Below are 20648 nucleotides of genomic sequence, written 5' to 3' on the forward strand. Positions count from 1 at the left end.
CCCACACACACACACACACCAAAATTGAGATGATGAAAGTTGCTATTGCAGGCAAAGGGCATGCGTTGGTGTTGCAGTTGACACTTAAAAGAGGTTGATTTTTGTTAAAATTCAAAATTTTTTGATGACACTGCTGCACCGTTTGGTCATTATGTCCAGTCTGATCATTTATTTTTTAAGCTGAAGCTAATTTGAAATGGAGAGGAGTTCTGTTATAGTGCATAGTCTCTGAATGACATTTAAAATTAAAGGTATATTTAACACAATTATGGCTTTAAATTTAAATTGGTCCCTCCAGCTCTGGGAGCCGGTGGTAATACTTAGACAGTACCTGTGTCAGTGCTGTGGTTCTTCTACACTGCGCTGTTCAGAAGTCACCTGTCAGTCAAACAACTCTGTCATTTCCTGACGTCTTTTTACTTGAAGTTTGAGTTGAAGTTTGAGTTGGAGGTGGAACTCGATTCCACACAGTTTCTATCACTGCTTCAGCAAAACTACCCAGTTCGTCTTTTGATTGAGAATTAAATTGTTGACACTAATATCTCGCACGAATTCTCAAAGATACCAAATAAAGTGGTAATTTAATGGAATCTGAATGCAATGGCTCCAATGTAGGAGAAAATATATTTATTCTCCTCATTCCAGCAGAAAATAGAAAAACTGAAAATCTCTTTCCTTATGTCTTTTAATGTCACTCTGGTAGTTTTTAGTTGTTTTACCATACATGGATACACACTGCACTTTTAGAGCCCAGTGAAGACATTAATCTGCATTCAAAGACCCAAGTTTGGTCATTAGCGATTTCACAGATGCCTACATTTTTCCTGTTCAGTGCGCCATTAATCTCAAAACAACTGGAGTGTTTACTCTCTTTCTCAGAGAAATTGTTTGGCCAAAACTGTTATCTTCTAGACAGTTTACGTTTTGAAGGGAGATAAGCCTCGAGGTGTGCAATTTCCAGCCCCTAGCTGTGATAGCTGATGGACTCCACAGTGCTGGGATGTGTGTTTAGCCGACTTTGTTGGGATAGACAACAGAAATTCTCCACAGAGGATGGCCTGCGATGCTCAGCATGGATGCACTTCGCCCTCTGCTCATTAGGGTCAAGCCATAAGACTACTGGGCCTCGAATCTGCACCGACTATATCTGCATCGATTCCCCCCACAGCCACACAACATAACACACACACACAGAGCCAGTGAACCAAAGCTTATGTACAGAGGAGCAAGCTGTGCGGTGTCCAGCAAGTGTTAGTTGGTAATCATTAACACAGACTCCCTGTTTGCTTTGCCTCAGTCCTGCCTATATGTCTGTTAGCTTTTACGTGTGTGTGTGTGTGTGTGTGTGTGTGTGTGTGTGTTGTAAACAGTGCCGTGTGTCTCATTGTGCTTTATCAGCCTGCCCTTTATTTACACACTGGCTCTCTTCACAGACATACACATGTGCACATACAGCACAGACACACATGTAACATCTGTTGGCGCCCGCAGTCACAGATCTCACAGTGTTAGTATTTGCCACAGACAGAGCGTAGGAGGCAGAAGTTCTGTCGGGTGGGATGGTTCCCGTTCATATGCCTCATAATTAATCCACAGACAAAACAAGCAAACACTTTGAAGGTAAATTCAAGGATTTCCCGGGGAGAGGATTGATTGGATACAAGACGACCCGTCAAGGAAATGAGTGTGTGGCTGGAGAGGCAGACAGGAAGCACAGAGAGGACAAACACACCAGCAGGAAACACCTCACAGATTACAATTTAACACATGAATATCATGTGAAAATGTTGGGCTTTTTTCTTTGAGACTTTCATAATGTCTTCTGTTTAATGTTACAGGCAAAATACCTTAATGGACTATATTGTACCCTAGTGGTCTCAGGTTTGATCCACCACCATAACCCCATAACCAATCAGATCAGTTATGTGCCACAAAACATGCAGGATACCATAGTACTGGCTGTGACACAACTAACTTACTTAAGTATTCAGAAACTGAGCCTTAAAACAAGCCGACAGGACTTCTGTAACTTTGTGATGTCACAATAAGGCCACCTGAAGCCATGCCCAAAGCCCCGCCCACCCAGACCCATGTGTTTTACCTGGTATCTGCTATATTTGTATTCAATCACTCAGAAAACTGTCAGCCAGTCAGAAGAGGGGCTCTTAGCTTCCTCTCCTCTGATTGGCTCACTGACCTGTTGTTACTAGAGCTCCAGAGAGAAGCCTGAGAGAGGAGATGTAAAACTACATTGAGATGGTTTTCTGTTCTTTAAGCCACAAATATACTGTATCTTCTATGGATCAAGACTTCAAATAATACACAGGAAAAGTTAAAAATATGAGACCTTTAATTAATGACCATGTAAATGAGTTAGTGTGCTTTATGTAGGGAATATGTATGGCTGAAAACTAAAGCTGGCTTTAGACCCATAAGGGAAAGGATTAAACACTCACACCTCCATCGAGTCTGTGTCCATTTGAGTGGTCAAACGAAAGTAAATTTCTTGACAGTTTTCTGTTTATTTATTTATTTTACTGCTGCTCGTCCTTTGCCTTTGCATCTGCTGCCCCCTCCCTGGGAGAGCCGAGTGCCACATCTGGTCGGGCTGTGAGAGGAGGGGACGCCAGGCAGCTCCTCGAGGCAGAGCATTAGCATACGGTTACTCTGGGAATGCCCTTGACTAGCTGTCTGAAGAATGGGACGTGAGTAGCATCAAATTCACCAGCGGCACCCGAGGAAGAGACGGGAAGATGGAGAGGAGAGACTTAAGAAGAATAAGTGTGAATGAGCGGAGGTGTCTGCTTCAAAAAGAAGTATGATACAGTGCAAGTGTCTCATTACCATTATTCATAAATTACACTATATTCTGTTAGTAGGCTCTCACTAGGCGCTTTGTCTTATTCCAAGGGAAAAGAAGCAGCTGAAATGCTCTATCAACAGAGAATAAGTTTGTTGATGGGGTGTGGAAAGGCACATCTAATAGTACCTCCGATTTGTTTTCATGGAGCAGAAGGTGTGAGTGGGTGGGGAAAATGTCTGAATAGTGAGCTGAGAGATGGAGGGGATGTGTGCATTTTGTGTGACAGAAGAAGAGCAAGCGAGGGAGAGAGAGAGAAGTTGGGGGAGGGGGCTGGAGTAGGTGGGCGGGAAGAGAGGAGGCGAGTGTCACGGACTGAGAGCGAGAAAGAGAGAGAGAGAGGGAATAGCGAGCTGCTCGCTTGCCGGAGCTGTTGACTTGGTGTTCGAGTGTGTGATCGTGAGTGCTTCTTTAGCCGTTGTGTGAAATAAAAAAGAAAGGGGACATTGCTTTTCGAGCTTTCGTTTTTTATTTTTGTTTTATTTTTCTTCATCTCTTTAAAGTGCCTCATCGAGCTCCCTCAGAGAAAGCTGAACTTGTGTGTCTGAACCCCTTCCTGGGATTGTGAAGAGGACCCAGGGAAGACAGCGTGCTGCCAGGTAAGAGACAGTGTGGAGATGCTGATTGCACGGTTATAGAGTCAAATGGCACCAGAGCTCTCAGCTGTGTACCTGCTTTGAAAATAATACATGTGATGCCCTGGTTGAAATGTAGCAAACACGCTGCTCTTGATGTGTGCACATGTGTGTGTGTGAGCACGTCAGCAGACATGGCTCGCAGGGCACTGTACTGTATGTGTGACTGGAGGAGTCAGGTCGTATAGAGGAAGAGGAGGATGATGAGGAGGAGGAGGTGTAGTGTCTTTTTGACAGCAGCTCATCCAGGATGACAGATGTCAGAGGATGTTGGGATTACTTGAAAGCAAAAATAAAAGAAAGAAATTTCCAGATCAGATTGGTTCTAGAGATACTAGATACTACTTTTCTGTCTCACTTCCTTGTTTTACAACTGTTCCTTTTGTGTAGCGTTTGATACTCACACCAGAGATCAGAGTTCCTACAAATATAATCGATTTTTCTGAAGTATCTGTGTGACTCATGTTCTTTTGAAAACTCAAAATATTGGCGTGTGAGCAATGTGTATATGTATACGTCTACATTTACGAGTGGATGTGGCTTTACAGCTGATAGGATCTGTGACAGGCATGGATAAGCGAGACTCCCACGGAGGGTTAGGCTCAATGTGGCAGCGGTGAAGTATAGAGAGATAGTTATTCCCCTACAGAAAAGAGAAAAGACATGCTGTATGTAGCTGTTGCATCTATAGCACGATAGCGTGGCTTCCTAACCCAGGGCTTGCTTTCTTTGTCATTTAATGAGAAGTTCTACTGTAATCGAATCACCGCGCTGCCTTCCCTGCTGTTTGTCATTTCCCCTTTGTCATCCCTTATCTCTCCCTCTCTCCCTCTCCATCCTCATTATCCCGGATTCAGCTGAAATGAACTAGTCGATCTCGCTTCCTCACCATCCCTCCCTCCCTCCCTCCACGCACGCATGCTGACATACAGTAGACTGTTAAACAAAGACAGAGCAGAGGGCTAGAGGCTGAACAAAGCTTCCCTCTTCTTAATAACATTCGCCACTTTTATTTTTTTCTTCTCTCATTTAGAAACATGACAGAGGTGAAGGTTGGTAGATTGTGAGGCTTCAAACAGCCCCATGTCTATTTGATTCCATTGTCTTGTGCAGGAGCAAGCCGTGAAAGCCAACACACAGCTTCAGTCTTTTCAGACGCAAGAAAGAAAGAAGAAAAAAAGACTCATTCAGTTGGATTTCAGTTCCATTTTGACTCCCCATTTTTTCCAGCACTTCCCAAATCCTTTATTTCTCCTACAAGGTCCACTAAACCCCATTCACATCCACGCTGCCTTTGTGGCTGCTTGGAAAATGGATTTGTACATCCAATAGTGTCCCTGAACAATCTGCTCTCCGCTCATATTCATGCCATTGTTAGCATTAGATTTATGTGTCAAGACCTGGAGTCATTTGTGCAAGCTGTTTAACGCCATTCATTCTCTTTGAGGACAGTTTAATCCTTTTAGTTGGAAAAAAAATTTTGCATCCACTGGCATTGTCATGTGATCCAATAACTGTTTCGCACACGCGTGTGTGTGTGTGTGCGTGCGTGTGTGTGTGTGTGTGTGTGCGTGTGTGTGTGTGTGTGTGTGTGTGTGTGTGTGTGTGTGTGTGTGTGTTGCATGTGTGTGTGATGTGTATCAAGCTGTGAGATCTCCCACTGCATCAATAGTTAATGAACGTCTCTGGCACTCATTCACGCGGCCCATTGACACAGTGTTTTTGTTTATCTAAGGGCTGCTCTGCCTTGAGTGACACGTACTGTACTATACCATCATGAGGCTTAAACACAGCTCAGCCTCCAGTTGGATCCAGGCAGAGTGCTGACCTTCACACAACCTTGCAGTGCTACAGTAGGTGTTTTGCGAGTTATTAAGGGGTGGTAACATTTGTGAGTAATGACTTGTCTCATGGATCTAATAAAACAGAGAACGAAGGGCTTAAAAGTTTAATGAAGGAGAGAAAAATTAGACTTTTATCATTAAACCTGCTCAAAAATATGTGTATATGCTTTTCCTGTATGTGGGTGTTGGTGTTGATCACTCCATCCATGGAGGTTACAGACTTACTGCCCAGAGCGGGCAGCTCCTTTCGGTCCACTGGATGCCAGTCCGCCCTCACTGTGACTCACTACCTCGTCCACTCTGATTGGCCGGCTTTTCTACTCTGGGGAAAGACAGGATGAAGAGGGCTCGGCCTCTGATGAGCAGGGATCAGCCGTTCTTTTCACACAACATCCCGCTGGATGCACATTCACAATGTGTCCGTCTGAATGTTAAAGCACAGTCATGGAGGAGAGTGTGGAAATAACAGGAAATGCCTTTTGATTGCTGAAAGGCGGCACGTCCACTTTCATCTCGTTTCGTGTCACACATCCAGCCGGCTGCCTGAGACATTCACACGTCCGAGCAAAGTAGGAACAACTGAGATCATTCTTTTTGAGATATTCCGTCTAGCCCCAACCACAGTCATGTTTTATATCCATCTAAGGGATGTGTTCAAGCTTCCAGCCCCCCTATCTCTTTGTAGATGACGCTGTCACATGTGACAGCTCTGGAGCAAACAGGGCGTGGAGCTCCCTGCCTGATGAGAGTCTGGCTTGTTTTGCCTCTTTCAGACAGACCCGGCTGAGACGAGGTCCAAGCCGCTCCACCCAGCCAGCCAACCAGCAAAATTCATGTGTTTTTCTTTTTTTTTTTTTTGCCCCCCCTTCTGTGGGGAAGAGCCTCTGTGCTCAGGCCATGCAGTGCTGATTCAGAACCATGGACAGCGCTCATGCACAGAGAGGGAGAGGTGGCAACGAGCAGAGGAGGGTGAAATTTCAGCACCACCTCTTGCGGACAGCACCAGTCGTCCATGTAGTCGAGGATCACACAGAAATGGAGAGTTTAGGAATGATGGCAAAAATAATGAGACAGACTACAAGCTCGAAGTGTCAAAGCAGGGAAATGATGGAGAACATTGCCTTGTTTGTAAAGATCATTCATATGGTGATTAGATAATACACCGTGGGGAGTGCCAGATTTTACATTTTGGTTGCAGAAGGCACAGCAGGGTTTGAATATTTACCAGCCTTAATGTATTTGTGTTTACAAACCAACACTGCCTGTCAGATGAGTCCAGGGGCAACAGTGCTCGTTACTTAACCAGGTAGGTCGGCTAAATAATTACAACAGTTGCCAAACTGGAAAAGCTCGCAAACATACAAGTCACTGGAGCATTAAATCTCGCTGCAGTCAGTGACACTCCTTCCTATAGCTCTGAAAGCTGTGTGCCACGTAATCTGTAGACCCAAAGACATGTCAGCTTAAATTTGTATTTATAAAAGACAGTGAGTCAGTGAAGATAAGGCAGACGGAAATCATCGCCACAGCAGCTTTTGGTTAATTGACAACATAAAAATACAACATGTCACGCTTTGTCAGGGATAGAACAATAAAGTTCTGGTGAAACAAAGCAAGTTGGAATGGGGATTGAGAAGAACAACTTCCTCAAGGGTAATTAGACATAATACAGTAGTTAGAGTTTTAGTTTATTCTTACATCAGTAAAATGGAAACCACCATCCAAAGGAAACTTGTTCCTTGAAGGCGTCACAGTGACGTATTAGCGCTCTTGTTGCATTGACAAAGATCATCTTGACTGTAAGATTTCTTTTAGCTTTGCTCTGCTCAGCTTTAGTGTATCACACCAAGAACTCTCTCCTATAGCAGCATGCTTCATTTCACACTACACCACAAGTCACTGCGATTAATCTGCTTTGACTGTAATAAATGTGATGTATGAGTCATTTATGGCTTTGTCGATCCATTTTATTGATTTTAATGCACGGCTTTACCGTGTGTATACGTGCAAAGCATTTTAAATCACATCTCCGTGATTCAGATCTATTGCATTTAAAGTTTAGCACACTCGTCAATACAATAACATTTTCAAAACAGCTAGGCCTGCGTGTTCTGTAGGTGGTTGCAAATCACCCGGTATCATGCATTAATTAGATTTATTTGACGTCTTCTGGTTTGATACCGGTGAACGTGGTAAGAGGGTGTGAAATCAGACGTGAAAACGAGGCTTTTACATGAAAGCTTACTGTGGTCTGCTCTAAGGGACTGAGAGAAGCCAGAGAGATAAGAGCCACTTCTGTTCATGCGTTTACCCTCTCATGCGCTCACATGTCCAAACTAATATGCATACATTGGCTCAGCATGACATTAATTTTGTGCATTGCTGCCTGTTCTTCAAGTGCAGCGGCTCTCCAGCCCATGTACCCCGACGGAAACAATAAAAGCTGCAACTCTTGCCCTCGAGCTACTGTCTCACCAGTGGACAGCGAACCACCCGTCTTCCCCTCTCTCTCTCTCTCTCTCTCTCTCTCTCTCTGTCTCTCTATCTATCTCTCTCCCTCTCTCTTTATCTCTCTGTTCTGAAGCCCCATACACATGTCCCCTAATTGAGACAGCTAATAACTAACCAGGGTCATTTGTATATGTTTGCATTAGCATAATTGAATAGGCATGAGTTAAGTGTTTTCCACTGGTGTGTTAATAACACGGTCCGGAAAAGAGGCAAACACATGTGCGGCGGTGTTTGTTTGGCTCAGCGCTGACATGAACTGGGAGGCATCCATGCGTTCAGTCTCCTCCCCTCTGCCCTGCCTTTGCTCCTCTTCCTTGCCAACTGTCAACACCATAAAACTAAGGTGTGGTCTCTCCTCTGAGATGTCCTTGTCATGTGATGTCCAGAGACTAATAAACCAGGAGCTGTCCCAGTGTGAGAACTGACGGCCACAGGTTAGACAACACTCGGTATCTGAAAGTTAATTTTCCTGTGAGGCTGGAGAGAAAGTTCAACATGTGGTTTTCCCCTCTGACCTGAGCAAAGAGGCTGGTCGGTTCTTCTTCAAGTCTACAGCCCATCAATAACCTCTCCTCCAAGCAGAGAAACCCTGATGTTGGGCAACAGAAACATTGATGGCAGGAGGTGGGGCACATGGAGAGAGAGGTGACATGAATTGGACTCAAAGTGAAGAACGGGATAAAGGAAGGAGGGTGACAGTGGGGATAGAGCAAGGTTATATTTTCCATCTCGGTAAGCCGCAGCTGTCGTCCTTGTCATTGCGTGGAGTAAATCAGTGTGCTGTCTGCTGCGATCTGAGCGGAAAAGAAGAGCTACTTTTTATCACTACATCTCCGACTCCACAGAAGGCTGCATATTCACCAGAGACCTCTATTTACAGACAGGGAAGGGGGGCAGAGCTGACAGCACCGAGAAGGTGCAATTTTTTTTTTCAGCACTCAGTGCACAGGTTACTGAAAGGTAAAGCGAAACTGGAGAGTAGCACACCTCAAACATATTTAATTGTTGCATAGCAACAACCCACTGGTTTTTCAGTAGTTGAAGCACCAAACAAAGCCTCGTTTTGTATTTGACAGAATGCGACTTAAGATGGTTTGAAAAGGAATAAAATAATAGAAGGAAAAATTTGTTGTTTTTTTAACAACAAGCTCACGAACTTGATTGGTTGGATTTGAATTTGCTCTTGTTGTGGTTAGACAGCATTGTGCTGAAAATAAAGGACTTTACCTCTCACCATGAATCATCCAGTCCCTTGTCTCTCATCAACTAAAACTGATGTTCTTTGATCTGAGTATCATCCTCCAAATCAGTGATCGCAAAGTTTTAGCTTTCAAGCCTGTCAAAGCTCAAATTAACGGAGAGACGGTCCTTTAATTCCCTGGATCAGAAAGGCCATTGTCAGAGACAGATCCTGAATATTGATACGACCGAACAAAGTTCAAACGTAGATTATTATAATACAAGAGGATGAATTCTCAACTGTTATACTGTCGTCAGTCGGAGAAGAAATGTGTAGTTTATATGGAAAATACAGACACATTACCCACCCCAAGGAGACCAAACCCAGGAGACGCTAGCAGTATATAGAGCTTTCATGCTAGCGCTTATATGTAATATATGTATTTCTAGAATATTAGACTCCAATCTTTCGATCATTGTGGTCATTTTCACAAAGGGGAACATGTAGTAAGAATGTCTGGGCATCGTATGCAAGTGCATCCGAAAACATGCAGACACACAGAAACATACATTTATATAAACGTAAGAACTGACATAATTAGGTGTTATTTAATTAATATATTCCCTATATGTAGATGAAGCAAGGTAACGCCAACAGGGTTCAGGATGTGGGATGAGACTACTAACCCCATCTGAGCTGAAAGGCTCTGGTTGCTACGTGCAGTACGTGTCTGATAACGAACAAAAACCAGCATTAGACTTATCTCCACTTCCTCTGATCATCATCTTTGATCTTCACCCTGCCGACCCATGAAACAGCAAGGACAAAAAACCACAAAATTAGATTTCCAGCAGTTCCCTTTTTTTTTCTTCTATTAACCAGGGTCACCTGAGTGGTGTCACCATCTCTCAGTCACCTTCCAGTCAGTTCCCAGTTTAGTGCAGTTGAAGGATCCATCATGTTAAAAGGCTGTCACAGAGTGGAAGAAAGCCAGGAGGTTATCTCAAAATCAGGCATTTCCTCCGAACTCTGTCCTTTGATGCATCAACATGCCCTGAAGGTGAGCAAGCTGCACTAAATGGAGGGTAATCATTGATCTTAGATGTCCACTTGGGAGTATCCTATCAGCTGCCCCATCGAGAAGGTCCACTATGTGAGAAACAGATCCCATTACAGATGTGTCTCAAAGGGGCTTACAGTTCCAGTGCACGCCCACGCAAATGAACGCCTTATTCATGTGCAAAGTTTTGATTTATGTCTTTTTGATTGCGAGTCTAAAGGAGAAGAAAAGAAGAAAAAAAAGCAGTATTACGGATACATTTCAGAGCTTTTCAACTTCCTTCCTCTTCCTGCTGAGTACAGAGAGAGCGAGTGAGTCCTGTAAAAGGTTTTTGAGTGAGTCTAAATTCACCTTTTCCCTGCATTCATTTGGTGAGGACCTGAACAAAAGCCAAAAAGTAAAAAAAAAAGAAAAAAAGAAAAGCCTGGCATAAGGCAATCAGCGCCTTTGCATTTTCATTGGAAGTACCCCCGTCTCCCCCGAAACACATGCACATTGTGATGAATATCAGAAGCCGGGACGATGTGAGGAGGGAGCTGAAAGTGAGATGTTTAGCCAGTACAAGAACTCTTCCTTTTAACCTTTGTCTTTCTCCATTTCTTTATCTGTAGCTCCTTAACAGCTCTCAGATCAGAGGTGGAGGTGTGTGTGTGTGTGTGTGTGTGTGTGTGTGTGTGTGTCTGTGTGTCTGTGTGTGTGTGTGTGTGCGTGTGCGTGCGCGTGTGCGCGTGCGTGTGCGTGCGCGCGTTGGGAGGAAATATTGCACTGTGTAAGATTACTGTGATTAACAGCAGCACATCGAGCTCATGCATTATTCATCCATTGTCACTTTCACCTACTGCCAAAAGTCGTGACTGAATTTTTTTTTTTGGGGGGGGGGGGGGGGGGGGCATGTTGTTCCTGAAAGATTTGGAGTCAAATTAACAAAATCTGCCCTTCCACCTCTGAGTCTATTACCTAAGGCCACCTGGGTGTGAAGACTTGCGACATGTCATGTTAAACAGCTTCCTGTTGAGCTTCGCTTTCTCGGCGTGGAAAGCAAAGTTTAAATCCCAGGAAGTTAACCGGCTTCCTGCTTTACAACATCAGAACTTGTGGAATTAAAACTATATTAGCAATCTTGTAGCGTAAATCGAGTCCTTCTCTCTTCACCAAACCCAGCCCTCCCTGTCCTCCTCTCTCTATGCCGTGACTGTCAGTATAAGTAACCTCTCTGGCTCCTGATATGATAAAAACCCCCGGGAGAAACAAATTACCCAGGATGCACAGAGAGGAAGCGTGGTTCACGCGGAGAACGAGCCGCTGGATTACGGCGGCTTGAGTCTGACATTCACTGAATACTCTGTGCTAATTTACCGTTTCCACCAGTAGTCAGCGCGTGGTCAGAGTTTACCCTCGGGACTAACACGTCCTCAGGGAAAGTGCAGGGGCCAAGATATCCTGTTTTACTGCTTTTAGAGGGCAAGCTCTCTAATAAGTTGGTTACTGTGCAACGGCAGACTGGTATTTTGCATTTTGTTGCATCATCCCACCACAGACAATTCAAAAGCAGAGGACTTTCTGTTCGTGCTGTTTGTTTTTAAAACTGTATCTTTAATGTTTTTTTTTTTATATGTAAAACTCAGGACCTCAGTTATTACGGAAACAATGTGTCAATTAACAGAGAATTTAACAAATTAGTTTGATAATTGATAGTCGTGGTCGGAGAAAAATGCCAAACATTTGGCTCCATCGTCTCACATGAAGATTTGTTGCTTTAACCCCAGAACCCCTAACATCTCTGTTTTTATAGCATTTAAAATTGAAGACAAAACAAGACATTTTAAGATGTCACCTTGGGCTATGGAAAAATTGTTTTTTTTATTTCTTTAAAGAGACTCAGAGCCTCCTCTCTTCTGATTGGTTCACCGACCTGTTGCTACTGGAGCTCCAGAGAGAAGCCTGGGAGAGGAGATGTAAAACTACATTGAGATGGTTTTTGGTTCTTAAAACCATAAAATATATCTTCTTATGGATCAACTCTTCAAATCAAACACAGGAAAAGCGTAAAATACGGCACCTTTAAAATAATCAACAGACTAAGCAATGAAAAAAATATCCGTAATTGTATTGATTGCTTTACATTGCTTGGAAATCAGTGCCGACATTTAAAGGATGAATAAGTAATATTCTGTAGCTTTCAGATTGTCAGCAAATCCCCAGAAAAGGCCATAAACAGCAACGTTGATCCTACTAACACACACTGTGTAGCCTGGTGTGGCTTTGATCACTGTGCCATTTATGTCCAAAAACTATTAAAAACACAACAAGTCAAACAAAACTGATATCTTTGAGAGTTTTCATGATTTTCTTTGGCAGTAAAAAGGTAAAGTATTAATTAGCACAAACTGTTATTATGTCTTATGTCAGTCCAGCAGGTGGAAAGTGCTGCAAGGTACTTATTTCCATCTGAATACAGTCTTCAAATTTGTTTTGCTAGCACTCATTGAAAATGTGCATCATAAGTGACACAGGCAAAAAGTAATATAATGTGGACACTGACAAGGGAAAAAAAGATGGAGATCAGTGTTTACAATGGCTCGGTAATTGGAAACAAAATGTGATGTCAGTCACATTATTCTTTCCATGTTTTGTCCATCTGGATGAGAGCAGGGGGAAAACGCTGCAGCTGAAGGTTTAAGAGCTTTCAGTGAGCCGTGTTACGCCCTCCAGGCACTTCCTGAACGCAGCAGCCAGATCGGTGACAATGTCTAACCTCAGGTTCTCTCCTGTGCATGTCTTAGCCCACCTGCCTTTTCCCCCTTTAGTCCATCAATCAATCCAGCCTGTGTCGCGCTGTAGTAAGCCTGACTGACACTTAGGAGGGAATCGAGCCTTGTGCGAGTGCAGCGTGCGGCGCTCGCCAGTTCATGTGCGTATACATCCATACCTTTGTGTATTCCTTCATCTGTCTCAGCAAGAAAATGTTGCTCAAAATGGCAGCGAACTGCTCAGAATCACACGCCTACACCGGAATACCAGATGATGTGAAGCTCAGAGATATATCTCTTCCTACCACTTGCTTTTATCAGCTTCACGAGCTTCACAAGGCCGGTCACTTTTGCCGGTCAACGACCTTCCTGGTCAGGTCATCTGGCTCTTTGCCCGTCCGCTCTGTGCTTTCAATGCTCACCAGGCACCTCCTGTATCGATCCCGGCATTGATCTCATTCAGCTGGGCCGATGTGTTTGGCCCCGAGCATCCAGAAAATATCATGTCTGCGTGCACGTTATTATACCACTCGCACAGTATCTGAGCTGCATCCTCTTTTGTGTCAGCGTGATGAGTGGTGACAGCGCTCGGAGTCATGTCTTTCATCATGCGCGCAGGCATATTGTGCGTTGTTGTGTTTACCAGAGTGAGTTGGGAGCTGTTTGTTGCCCCAAGGTAGCGCTGTGCAGGCGGGTGGGGTCGGGGGTTCAGGGTCAACCCCCACATAGCAGAGTGTCACGATGACTGACCTGAACATTCACTGTCCTTCCAATGATTAAATGCATCGTGTTGTGATTTCTCTGTGGTGATTATCTCTGACAGTGGCGAGTATGCTTTTCCAATTTCTGTGTCTGCTCACTGCTGATGGATGACAGGACAATAATGGATGGCTCCATATATATATTTTTTTTAAACCCAGATGGTAATTAAAAATCCTCACGACAGTGTGGAAATCTAAACTGGATCATTTTCAGGCGAAGTCTGTTAATTTCAATTTATTAACCAGCAATGTCTTGAGAGGGTAATGAACAGGATGGCCATCCACATTCATAAACTGGCATAAATTAGAGCTGTGACAGGCTCTAATTAAGTCTCAAGACACACTGGATTAATATCACACTGTTTTGTCAAGGAAATGCAGGAGACACGGAGAGGAAGGAAAAGAAGATGTGATTGAAAAGACTCATGACAGGAAGAAGACAAAGAGAGAGACAGAGAGGTGGGCAACAGAGTTTCCACTCTTCAGGAAGGCTGGCAATAAGATGAAGATTAAGAATAAGATGCCTCTTCTGCTTAAACACCGTCCACTGATCGTACTGTTGAATATTTCCTCTCTCACTGCTGAGCCAGACTAGATCCTCACAAAACTTCTGATGAAGAGTTACCAATTTCGGACATTTGGAGATCAGTTTTCCATCTCTGGACGATATAGTTGAAGTTAATCTCTAATGTTAAATAATCAATCTGATGTTAGGACTGCAGCTAACAATTATTTCCATTATAGATTCATGTGCCGATTGTTTTCTTTGAAAGTAGTGAAAACGGGTCGTCACAGTTTCTCAGAACCCGAGGTAATATATCGAGCTTCCTTGTTTCTCTAAATTATTCACTATGACATTTTGTTTTCATGAAAGAAAACTTTACTACACCAGACATACAAAACATTTATTGTCCTCTGTATCACTCCTCCTTGATGTGGCATAGAAAAATGCCGTGCTTACAGATGTCTATTTTTTCTCCAATTTGGCCAAAATCTGCTCAATTGGATTTCGATTTTTTTATTTCTTTTGTGGTTTAAGAAGAAAGGTACCCTCACATGAACCTTTCTGTAATCTGTCCTCCACTGTATCTTCACTGCAACAGCTGTCACAGCCGTCTTATTCCCAAATGTTACACAGAGACATTAATTGACACAGTTCAACAAAAAAAAAAAAAAAAGAAAATGATCAGAAAGTGTGTGGCAAGCTGTTACTTGCACCTTCAGGCTGCTAGAAAGGGAAGAGAATTTTAATTGGATCACCATTTTTTGATAGCAGTTTACTTGAAGTCTGTTCAAACTTTACAAATGAGCAGATTCAGAGCATATTTAGAGTCTCTTCTACAATCTATAGATATCAGAAAAATTACATTGAGTTTAATATGATGTTAATTATAGTAAAGCTGCCTTTTTGAAATGAGGCATGGGATATTTGATCGTTTCGGTACGCATTGATTATGAGAAACTATGTGACAAGGTAATGTTTCCACAAAGCTCAGGTCGTATTCCTGCCACACCTGCAGGCTGAGGAAACAAAAACATGGTCCGCTGTTTGAGAATGTGCTTAACATGAAAGGCGTCTTTATTTTAAGGGAGCTGAATTTTCACACTAATTCCCAATGTTCTAGGATGTGTAAGGGGACGGCTTAACACCGTGCGCCATCCTTGGTTTCCATGACGACTGTGATCCCTGTATGATAATCGGATTCCCGCTATAGCCGTGAAAAACACTCATTCCTGCCTGATCCAAGGAAATTATGACACGAAAAACACAGCGAGGAATTCGACCGTGTGACGACAAACAGCCGGGTGAAGAAATGCTTTGTGGCTGAGCCGGTCCCCGGGGTCGGACCTCGGCGGCTCTATTCATAACTACAGCAGCAAGGTAGACCGCAAAGGCCGTATAGTATGGTGGAGCAGATCAACCATTTACCAAACGAGAATGACAGGAGGTATTAGCAGCGGTGGCTGAAGAGCATTAAGAGTAAAAAATAAAAAACGGAGAGCATCACTGGCTTCACCTGCCTTTCACATCACATAGTGGAGGATGAAGAAGCACAGGAAGCCATTAGTTTTTTTCTGTGGTTTTATGTGGACACCATGCATCTCTTGTTAGACTCACATGTGAAACATCTTCCTCTTTGTATTTTTTTCTTCTTTCAGCCAAGTGAAGCTCCTGCTGAGATGAGGGTCATTTTCAAACCTGTGGTTTGGGTCAAGGAAAACACTGATATAATACATGGTTGCTTTTTAGTTCTAGGCCAGGTCATGGTCACACTAACCTTTCACAAATAAATGAACATGAACAGTTTTAGCAAAATTCATCTCCAGAGACTGACAGCAGTGCAGCACAGTATATTTATCAAGCGCACCTGTAAGTCACTTTGGATAAAAGCAAATGCCAAATGAGTAAGTGTACATGTTCTCTGGGATCTTTTTTTTGTATAATGTTGACCAGGTAGAAACAGGATGAGACGGAGGTGAAGGCGGAGGAGGACACAGTGGAATCACTTTACATCTTTCACTATTTAACGAGGAAACTGCTAAAAATACTCAGCTCAACACACCACAGCTTTAACTCCTTTACACTTTGATTGATGAATGGAAATCCCTCGCATCCAATTGTTTAGCACGAGTAAATACACTTCCAGTAGTGATGGCTTTATAAGAAGTTGTTGATTGGTAAATTTAGCAGCAGTTTTGTTTCTGATCATGTCTACTTTCATAAAATCCAGAGTTTGTTTCGGTGACACATGTTTTTAGACGGACTTGGTCGTTCAGTCCGATTGACAGCTTTCACACTAAACAGACCAAACTAAATGAGCAAATACCAGAGCTCTTTTGAAGCAAACCAAACAGGTCAGGTTTGAAAACACCCTAAAATTTCTATTCTATCACTAATGCAATACACAGAATATAAACAGGACAAGACGATGCATTACATAAAAGAGCATGGAGAAAATTCAGACATGTATTCGGTTAGAAACTGTGCAGCAACATATCAGATTCCCACACTCAGTTCTGAGGTTTTAATTGCATCCTTTTTATTTCCACACATTGAGGGGTTCTTAATCTTACACTATAGCTGAGGGAGGAAAGGCTTGACTGCATAAATTTGTTTCACTGGCGCAGCCTTCCGCATTTATCTCCAGCTCCGAGTATGACAACTATAGATCCCCTCTCCTTTGCACAAGACAAATGACCTTATTACCACAGAGGACCATTCAAAATAGGATCATGTCAGGCATGGCGAAACCGCTTCAGAGAAAATACAGACCTGCTCTGCGAGTCGCGCGCTGTTTCTCAGGGAAACCATCATAAGAAACATTTTACTGGCCAAACAGGTTTTAGAGCTTGTTTGGGCTTTCAACACACATCAAGAGGCTCATCCAGAACCACTGGCCAACTGAGCAGCAGTGTGGGTTTCTGTATAATTTAATACTGTCCACAAGTTTGTAAAAGAGCACCTTCTACTGAGGCTGATTTGCAGCTGAGGGACACATTTGTTTCACCATAATGAAGTTTTATTTTTATTTTTATTTTTTCCTCTGTACTGACGTAGATATTGCCTGGAGGGGCAGCACTCTGCACTCTGGTTTACTGTGTGAGTGTGTATTTGTGTGTATGGGCTTTTCCCCCCTCTGTGTTGTCATAGCACTAAGGGGGCAGGAGAGAGAGGCCAGGCACACAGTGTTCTCCCTTGTGGGAAATTAGCGACCGCATACATAATTACAGGATAGGAAAGGATGCACAGGATTCATTTTCCTCGACTATGTACATGAAGCCCCGGAGCCCTCTACATTATCTACAGATCACTATAACTTGCCTTGTTAAATAATTCATGTTCGCAGCTGTGTGCGGGCGACAGTGTTTGATGTTGTGAAAAGGCACAAAAACGCAAACAGTTTGATACCAGGTGAAGCCGCCTCGGTCCGTCAGCCGCCAGTCTCGAGTGATTTAGGGGAAAGTTGGCGTCACGTTGACCTTGATGCTCCGAAGGTCGCAGTCCTTTTTTAAAAAGGGGAGTTCGTTGATTTGGATCTGGGCAGATCTGCTGAGAACAGTGGGGACTAATGAGCCCAACATTTACTGCCCAATCACACAAACCATCAAGCCTGATTCATAATGGCAGACCTTAATAGCATGAATGATAGGCTAATAGACCAATCATATTTGTGTCAATCATCCAAAATAGGCTTGGTCTTTACAGCGGATTCAGTTGATCTGCATAAAGATCGCTGTTTGCACACAGTTGCTCCAGTATTGCAAAATGAAACTGCTTTGTTCAAGGAGATTTCTACAAATTAAAAAATCTACAGTTTTACCAGGTAGAAGTAACAAAAATACTAAACCTTTCTTTTGTATCGTATATCCTGTAAAGGAGACACCCTGAGGAGTCACAGTCACATGGTGATGAACAAGATAAGAAATCTGCCACAAACATCTCTGTGTACTGTGGGTTTGCGTATAAAAATATTCAGATGAAACAACCTGAGAAGGTAGAAATCACTCTCACAGCGCACAGACGTATACAACCCACATCTACTTTGTTTTAAAGTGTCACAAGCTGTGGGTTACTAAAGTTCATATTTATCAGTTCTCTTTTAAATATCCAGCTTACTTAATATGAGCAGCAGCTGCCCCTGATTCATGTTATCGGTAACCCCAAGTTCCTCTTTATCATATCCCCACAAACACGTCTTATCATTCAAAAGTACCTCACACTAACAAACACACTCTAATCTACGCAGTCAACTCTTGAAAACTGACTTGAATATATAGGGAAAGAGATTACACAGCTCACGTCTGCAAAAAGTTGCATCGTCACTTGATCTATAATTTTAGGTCTTGGTGGGAGCGTGGCTCCATCTGGCCCCACCCTCGCACCACCTATGGCTGCCAGTCGGGGGAGGTAAAGTGCAAAACCTTCTGGACGCAAACGTCCTCAACAGACTGTTTGCCCTTCCCTTTCCTATCAGATTTATCCCAGCCCGAACTTGCTCTCATCTGAGTGACTCTTCAGATCATTCAACCTGGCTTCGGCCCCTCAGGTGAGCCGCGCTCTTCACTCGATGTTTATGCAGGTTGTCAACACCTGACGGCGGACGAAGTAGGGCTGGCAGTTGGTTCCCCCTTTGCCTGATCAGTGTGGATTGTTGGCCCACAGCTGAAGGTCAGAACAGGGTGGCCACACACACACACACACACACACACACACACACACACCGCATGAAAAGTCTGGCCAATTTAGGAAGAGATTTATGGAGAAACCAGGAGACATCTGGAGGGAGCTGGAGGATGCTGAGAGAAGTAGACAGAGATTAAGTCTTATATAAAACTGACCATACCTGAAACTGAAAGTTTTTTCTAAAGGAATTCCTACTTATATTATCCAGATGATTGTTTGTCCAAGGTGGAAATTCTTTCAGAAAACCTACTTTTAGCAAGTGAACCCCCATTTTTATCTGCTGAGATTTCACAGGCGAGCCAGCTGCCCAGCGGTGGTTTGTCATTAGTATCATGTCATAACAAACAAATGAACGTTTTAACATTATTTTCTGTAATTCCAGTGTAATTTCCCTGATCTCAGAGGTACCTCAGCCTGTTTATGTAAACCTGACATCAGTTAGGCACGAGGGAAATGATGAGCCAGCGCCTCCAGCCAAGCAGAGTTTCCTTGGTGTTTTAAAAAATCTTGTGCGACATAAAATTGTTCTCTGTGTCTCGGCTGAGCTCTTTAACAGAGACAAAGCGGTTGTCATTTTTCTTAACACCACCTAATTCCCTTAAATGTCACAGGAACACATTCAGCCCGCCCTGAACGGGGAGTAACGGTGTGATGCCGTTCCCCTTTTTTCTAAAAAAAAAAATCAATCCCTTCGGCTGATTTTCTGTAGGTACAGTATATTCCCCATGTGACAGAATCCGAATGGTTAGATCCAGTTGCACAAGGTCGAGGGTTCACTCTTGTTTGCTTTTGTCACCGCGTTAGCTGGGGTTTTTTTTTCCCGGTGGCAAAATCTGGAGCTCTACAGCAGTGAGTCACAGAGCATCAGCGCCCTAGGAGCAACATCGCCTCACAAGCTGCTTCATCCTCTAATTCAAAGACGTCAAGATATCATTTCTGACATCTGAGTAGGTTTTTTGGCTCTCTCTCTGTCTCTCTCTGTCTCTCTCTGTCTCTCTCTCTCTCTCTCACCCTGTTGCCTCCGCCTGAACAGTTTTGTGCCTCACCCGAAGCGCAGCCTTCCTACAGGAGAGTCATTTTCTGAACAAGTGTGGATATTTCTCCACACTCCCTCGTGGGATAACTAACAGCTTGTTCAGTCAAGGGTTATCAGCTGCAGATGGCTGAAGACAATAAACATGATCAAACATGGGGGTGGGTATTTTGACGCAATATGTCTTAAGTCATGAGATGATGTGTTGACTCACTTTTTGTCATACTTTCTTATTTTCTCCCCAAGTGATCCGCTGGAAGTTTTCATCGATGATCGTTTGACCTTTCGTATCGAGCAGTTCTTATGATTGAATAACCTCACAACTAACAGTGGAGGCGCGGCTTCTTTACCAACTATAAACAATCTAACTTGTGCAATGAGATGTGTGAGCTGCCTCACTATTAATGGCTTCTATAAATCACCTATTTATCTGAGCTCCGAACTAATGCTGACTCTCAGCCTTTCTCTCTCTCTCTCTCTCTCTCTCTCTCTCTCTCTCTCTCTCTCTCTGCAGTGAGCCACCTTCAAACTCAGCTGTCCAGTAATCTTGATTAATTCTGTTTACCTCGGTGCAGTCATTATACAGAATGGCCCCCGATAATTCTAGCAGACAATGTTTTTGAAGTTGAGAGGTTAACTTCAATCTTGCTCTACAATTCCTTTTCAAGGTTACAGACTTTTCTTTTACGGAGCAGAGGAATAACAAAAGTGTTCCTCCTGCGGGTTGTTAAATACAGTTTCTCTTCACACTGCAGCACACACCTCCACGTCCATCCAGGTAGATTGCGATAACACTGTGTACTTGTCATTCAAGGGAGACCATAACTCT

The 20648-nt window shown here is 43.3% G+C and overlaps 1 protein-coding gene across 4 annotated transcripts in view; it reads left to right on the forward strand.

The window, feature by feature from the left end:
• Positions 1–20648, forward strand: part of syt1a (synaptotagmin Ia) — a 157860-nt gene that overhangs the window by 74105 nt on the left and 63107 nt on the right. For 2 of the 4 annotated variants that reach the window (XM_023413141.2, XM_023413144.2), the window contains exon 4: positions 3364–3459. The exons of 1 other annotated variant lie outside the window; for it this stretch is intronic. The gene's annotated coding sequence lies outside the window, so the exon portion shown is untranslated. Of the gene's footprint in view, positions 1–3208; positions 3260–3363; positions 3460–20648 lie in introns of those variants that run through there. One more of the 4 variants, XM_023413143.2, reaches the window with a different exon arrangement.

The sequence above is a fragment of the Seriola lalandi genome, unplaced genomic scaffold, assembly GCF_002814215.2.
Source record: "Seriola lalandi dorsalis isolate HSWRI2012SDOR001 ecotype SW California unplaced genomic scaffold, Sedor1 jcf7180002054504, whole genome shotgun sequence".
Taxonomy (NCBI): Eukaryota; Metazoa; Chordata; class Actinopteri; order Carangiformes; family Carangidae; genus Seriola; species Seriola lalandi.